General features: G+C 44.7%; 1 pseudogene; it reads right to left on the reverse strand.

Moving 5' to 3' along the window:
* Positions 1-205: 205 nt before the first annotated feature.
* Positions 206-949, reverse strand: LOC131752801 (small ribosomal subunit protein eS1-like; annotated as a pseudogene).
* Positions 950-6,806: the final 5,857 nt, after the last annotated feature.

Genomic DNA, 6,806 nt, shown 5'->3' on the forward strand with positions numbered 1-6,806 from the left:
AGTGGGAAGCAGCTGCATAGCACAGGGAGATCAGCTCGGTGCTGTGTGACCACCTAGAGGGGTGGGATAGGGGGGGTGAGAGGGAGACGCAAGAGGGAGGAGATATGGGGATGTATGTATATGTACAGCTGATTCAGTTTGTTATAAAGCAGAAACCAACACCCCATTGTAAAGCAATTATACTCCAATAACGATGTTAAAAAAATCAAAAGTCTGAATTTGGGGCAGATCTGTGGACTGGTGGCCCATCTCCATCAGCTCGCTCAACCTTATCGCCAGTCTCATCCCCGGGACCTTTTCCAGAACCATTGCCTTCACTATGAAGCGCCATGAATTTCCCGAAGCAAACTTGGGCTTCTTCAGCGCTTTTACTTTTCTAATGAACACATCATAAAGCGGTGTTTCTAGATTGGCAAGCCTTTTTCTGTGTCTCTCCCAGTACGATCTGGAATCAATTTATAGAGCCCTTCTTTCAAATCATTTGTCTGTACCTCTTGGGTCATGATTTCCATCATCTTTTTCTAGATTTGGGGGACCTATACGTAGGTGCTGAGTGTAAGAGTTCTTCCAAATCTGGTTGTTTCTTTTTCGGTTTTTTTAATAAGACCAACACAAGAGACAAAGTAAATGGCCATCTTGACATTAACCTGAGCTTCAGTCATGGTCTGCCATTCTTTTGACCATGGAGCACATTTTTTCATGGGTAAGATCCATGCCATGGAAGTTGGTCAGACAGTTTTTGCCCCGAATATCCTCGGTAGTTAGCTTGGATTTTCTTAAGTGCAACTTCATCCTTCTGTAGATCAACAAGGCTCACTTTAAAAATATGACACTTGAGGCCATCAGATACAATTTTGGTTCCTTGAGTCCTTGAGAGTATTGTTTCTTGTACTTCTGATATTGAACATAGCTGATACTGAAACCTTGCATAATGATTAGTCAAATCCATTTCACCTGCCTCCACTAATCGAGGTCATTTTAACACTTGAATGTCCTCCAAGCAACATGCAGCCTAAACAATAAGATGTTTAGGGGAGTTTTTTCCAGGAACTTGGAGTCTCAGCTGCAACTAGTTGAAGCTGAGCTAGTTGAAGACTGGATAGGACCTCCGACCCTCCAACTGGGCATGTGCGAGTGTCCTCTTGGTGACCTTTTGATGGCAGAGGACTGAAAGCTCCACCCCCAGCTCGTGCTAAGTGCCTCCACTTTTGAACTTCAGAGGCCTGTACTTAGTTACACCTGCGCAGAACCACGATTACCGCACCTTTTCCCCATGTCCCCCCATGCCCCTCACATGCCCCATGCCTCAGACGCCCTGCTTCCATATTCGTTATCCCATAAACACGCCCAGCCCCTTGCCTATGGGGAGGTGGAATTGAGTCTTGTCTCCCATCTCCTCATTTGGTCCATCTTGCGAATAAGCCCTCTCTTTGCTGCAGGCCCGGGTGTCTCAGCGTTTTGGCTTGCTGAGCGCCAGGCAAAACAAAGTTGGTTCAGTGACAAAGCTTTCTTACCGATCTTTCTTAGAAAAGGGACTAACAACTTTCTTCTTGGCTCCCTTTTAGCCACTTTTGTGGGCTGTGGGGTTTTTTATCCCCCTAAGGTAAGAAACCTATGAGAGAGATGGCAGAGTGTGGTTTGGTGAGGAGAGCACTGTGCTTTGGTTTAAGAAATGTGTTTCAACTCTGCCACTGTCCTTGGAGCACCACTGGCCACATACTCTCTATGGTAGAGACTGACTGGCTATTCACCAAATCAGTATCCTTTCCTCCTGGACACACAAGCTAAACCCAGTTCCCGGTCTTCCTTACAGTCAGATGTGTCTATATGACAAGTACTGGCCAATGAAATGTGAACCAGGGTCAGGCAATTGGCAATCAGGCCTTGATCATAATCCTTCTAGATGAACCTCCACCTTCTCTTTTTCCTCACCTTCAGCTATTGATATATAGGGTTGGCTTTGAAGATCGCAGATCTCTTGAAGATCCCCTCAGCCCTCAGGGTGGCCAAGCAGGGCAGCGGGTGTGCCCAGCTTGGCACCTCAGCTATAAGCAATCTCCTCCGTTTACCTTAGTTCACTATGCAAGCATTAACTCCCCCTACCGTGTGCCTAAAATTCCCAAAGTAAGGAAGTATTGAAGTATTCCAATGGACTCTGCAGTTCCTTCCAGACCTATCATTTTGTATCTGAAGCTGTCCCCTCATTTATACTTTCATCCCTAGACAAAGACAAGAAGGACACTCTTCTGTCCATTCAAGAGCTCCTAGAGGAAGGAGTGGGACTCTTCTCCATTACCTTCTCCTTCAAGGATAGAGAGAAAAGGGGAGACTGTAGAAGAGAGAGAAAACAAAAAGTCTGTCAGGGCCTATATGTTAGTTAATGGAAAGGAAGCATAAAGGGTGGTAGCATGAAATCTGGGCGACTCCAGGCCAGAGAATGAGAGGAAGTCATTTGCCATTGCACCTGGCTGGCAGCAGATCTTGGGGTTATAAATCCTGAATGAATGAGGGGCTAGAGAAGTGACAACAAGCTGCTATTCCACTAGCACATCTCTTGCTGTAGGTCTGTGCTTAATCAAGCCAGCCTCAAATCCTTTTAGAACTGAAGATCTCAGCTAGTCCCAAATAAATCTCCATTTATATTCCCTCTTCAATAAAGCCTTCTTCCCAACCCAGAGGAGGATGTGAAAGCCACTGCTCCTTTAGGCAAAGTCACTTCTATTTGAAAAACCAAGACATGTATATGCACATATGTCCTGTGTAAAGGTAACTTACAATGAGATTTTCTGACTCTGAATGTATGTACAGTAGAATGATAACTCCTCTTAGACATAGAAGCAGCACTGTATGTCCCTGTAGTAGGAATACATCCCAATCCTAGAATGATGGGGTTGCATTTAGTGTGTGACACTAAAGTCAAACTATGTCACTAAAGTCAAACTAAGTCAAACTCACTAGTGAAACAATGCATAACTGGTCTACAAAGATGTTTATAAGCCCCCCCTCCCTTTTTTTACAAGGTGGGTGAAGGATAATTCCATACTTTTCATGTCTCTTTTTAAATCTTTGAAACATTTATATAGTGTTTGTTATGTAACAAGCATTATGCAACAAATATTGTTCTACATGTTTTTTACAGATATTAATTTGTTTAATTCCCTATGAGGATACTATCATGACTCCCTTTTATAGGAAAGAAAGTGAGGAACAGAGATTAGATTATTTGCCCAAATTCACACAGCCAGTTAGTGACAGAGCTGAGATTCAGACCCATCTCGTCTAGAGCCACAGTCTATGTGCTCGGTAACTATGCCATACTGCCTGATTTTTGTTGTTTTTTGGTTTTGTTTTTTGTGGTTTTGGCTGCATTGGGTCTTCGTTGTTGTGTGTGGGCTTTCTCTAGTTGCAGCGAGCGGGAGCTACTCTTCGTTGTGGTGCACAAGCTTCTCATTGCGGTGGCTTCTCTTGTTGTGGAGCACGGGCTCTAGGGCACGCAGGCTTCAGTAGTTGCAGGACATGGGCTCAGTAGTTGTGGCTCACAGGCTCTAGAGCACAGGCTCAGTAGTTGTGGCGCATGGGCTTAGTTGCTCTGTGGCATGTGGCATCTTCCCGGACCAGGGATCAAACCTGTGTCCCCTGCATTGGTAGGCGGATTCTTAACCACTGAGCCACCAGGGAAGTCCCCTGATTTTTAAAAAATAATTGACCAGCCCTTAAACATGTTTGTCTCATACCCACACATACTCCCCTGCCCTCCCCCCATGCTCATCCAGGTTATACCCAAGTCTACCAAGAAGTCTGAAGTGTGATCCTGGCTATGAAATTCTTCATGGCAAGCATGGCAGCTGAACATAGGCTCTTGGTGAAAAAAAAATCGTTTATTTCTTATAAAATGTCATTCTTAATGAGAAATGAGAATCAAATATTCAAACTACCCCTCTCTATGGAAAACAGAAATCTACTCTACAATATTGACTTTGCCTCTGTGATTTTCTCGTTGTCAAATATGAGTCAAGAAGACAGTACAATTGTGGTATATTTTAAAGACGAGGTGTTTAAGTGTTCAACGATTCTCAGGAGTCCCACATTTTTAGTATTCAGGAAGAGTTTAATGATAAGTGACAAAGACTGTGGGTCGAAGATCTTGTTTCCAGTTGTAGCATAACCAAGGTTGGCTGGTGGAGATGGAGTGACAAAATCTCATCTCTTCAGGCTCTGTTTGCTCATTTTTGAAGTAAGAAGGGCAAACTAGATGCATGCTAGGGTCTAATCCAATTCGAGGACCATTCTGGATTCACTCTTCCCCTGGCCCACAAGATCCCTCATGATCTGGCTCCTGACAAACTTTCCAACCTCATCATGTATCCCAACATCACTCAGCTCCAGCTACACGGGTCTCTCTTCTGTTTGTTCCAAAACACTAAGCTCCTTCCCAGCTTAGGGCCTTTCCACTAGCAGTTCCCTCCGCAGGGAAGCCCTTTCCCTGCATCATCACCCGGTTGGCTCTTTTTTGTCATTCAAGTCACCGATTAACATCTTTAGTTAGTCTGTCTCCAACATCTCAAGCTAAGTTATTCCCACACCCCAGCACTAACTCTCCATCCATCACCCTGATTTACTATCACCTATCACCATCTGATATTTTCTTGTCTATTTATTTGCTTATTTGTTCATAGTCTGTCTCCTCTCACTCGGTATAAACCCCCATGAGAGTGAGACATTGTGTTATTGTCTTATCTCCAGTGCCTACATAAAAGCATAGCAGCCACTGAGCTCAGCACATCTAGTGTTGACCATAGGGACAAAAACAGTGCCTTGGATCTAGACACAGTAGGATTCCTTTCTGAGAGCCACATCATGGAGTAAAGAGCTCGATTAATGCTACATTTCCCCCTTTTTACTCAATTTAGTGGTTTCAGAGTAAACATCAGGGTGACTATGCACAGACCCCCATCACAAGAGGTAGGTTTGTACATCCTTTCTCTCCTGCTGACCTACTTCTCAATGACAAACCATGAATCTTCAGTGACATCTTCTCCATTTATATTGCCTGCCTAACAAGCAGAAAATAGCATATCCACCTGAGGAGACCAGCCCCTCGGTGCTGTGGACAGCTGTGTAGTTCTGGTTCTGCAGACTCTGGGCTTCAGGATCTGAGTGAGGGAGGTTCAAGTCTAGTGGTCAGAGGGCCTAGAGAGTCTGGATGTGGAGCTCTACCTGGTGTTCTGTGATGGCAAGAAAGGTTTTAGGGGTCCTGCTACATCAGTTAATTGAACATTAACTGAAGATGATTCAATGCTGGTTGCTGCCCTGATGCAAGGTCATTCCTTCTCCCCTAATGGAAGAACAGGGTACCAAACAAGACCACAGTAAACATCTGTTTTGGGTCTCTGACCTGACAGAGAAAGCCTCTGGGGCTTAAGGAAGCTTTGTGGAGTTTCTGGGACAGCTACAGAAGCTGCTCTTCCTAGCTCAAAGGGGAGAAGTGATGCTCAACTCACAGCTGAAGGCAGGGCCTCCACCCAGGTTAATCACCTGGGATTAGAGTAGAATGAAGAGGAATAATTGGTGAAGTCACGGGGCAATGTCAGGGTGTCACCATCTGGATTTCAGCAGTGGAGGCTCCCCGATCCTGCCCCATGTCAGGAATCATCTCAACACATCCACGACCCAGGGATAGAGATTATGTTATGGTTTTTAAGGGTTAATTGACTTTGACTTTTCCTTCTCCCCTCCAACCAGTTTCAGAACTTCCAGATCTGTCAAGAGACAACTTCACACTCTCTCAGATTCCTCCACTCACCCCTCAGGACCTCCTAGATCAAATACGACGTATAATGACAACTCAGGACTGGTGATCTTCTGTCCTATCATAAAAAGATTACAGGGTCAGACATTTCAGCACTTCCTTGCCCCAGTATTTGGTCAAAAAAGTTCTTCCTTAAGCATTACTAACATATCTTTTGCTGCAGTGTCAGCTCATTTCTTCTTTATAATCTACTGTGGAGAAGCCAAATGAATATCTACATTATTTATGATACTTGAAAACCGTGAAATCAACCCTTAGCTTTCTCTCTCTCTCCACTAAATTCCGTAAGAGGCCATGCTCCCACCACTCTAATCTATCTGGTAATACTTTTATGGACTTTAATTCTTTGAATCTTTTAAAATCGTAGAAGTCAGAACTGCATACTGCTCTCATAAGGTCCTTTGGCAAGTCTTGGAGCAATCAGAGTTTTCTTTCCAATTTGTGAAGTCAAATTCCTGTCACTTTAGATCTGGAAATGAACTGCTGACTCACATTCAACATGCATTTGGATCTCAGCTCTCTTCCTCTCATAGGTACTCACCCACTTCTTACCTTAACTGCATTGACTGCATTCATTTTTTGTTCCTGGGTGTACTGGTCTTGTCCCAATCGTATCCTCTTTCAGATAGTTGGCTTCCTAAGTTTTCCAAGTTTACTTACATCTATTGTTCCTTCATTGGAGGTTTCAGAAAACTCAGCCAGCTGAGAAGATACACCTGCACATCATCCGATAAAAATAGGGGAAATCCTGAACCCAGGAAGGTACAGCAATGATGTCTGCACCCGATATTAGATCAGTCTGGGCCTCACTTCCCAAATGTTTTTTTTTTTTTTTTTTTTTTTTTTTTTTGCGGTACGCGGGCCTCTCACTGTTGTGGCCTCTCCCGCTGCGGAGCACAGGCTCCGGACGCGCAGGCTCAGCGGCCATGGCTCACGGGCCCAGCCGCTCCGCGGCATGTGGGGATCCTCCCGGACCGGGGCACGAACTCGTGCCCCC

This window comes from Kogia breviceps, chromosome 3 (genome assembly GCF_026419965.1).
Source record: "Kogia breviceps isolate mKogBre1 chromosome 3, mKogBre1 haplotype 1, whole genome shotgun sequence".
In the NCBI taxonomy this organism is placed as follows: domain Eukaryota; kingdom Metazoa; phylum Chordata; class Mammalia; order Artiodactyla; family Physeteridae; genus Kogia; species Kogia breviceps.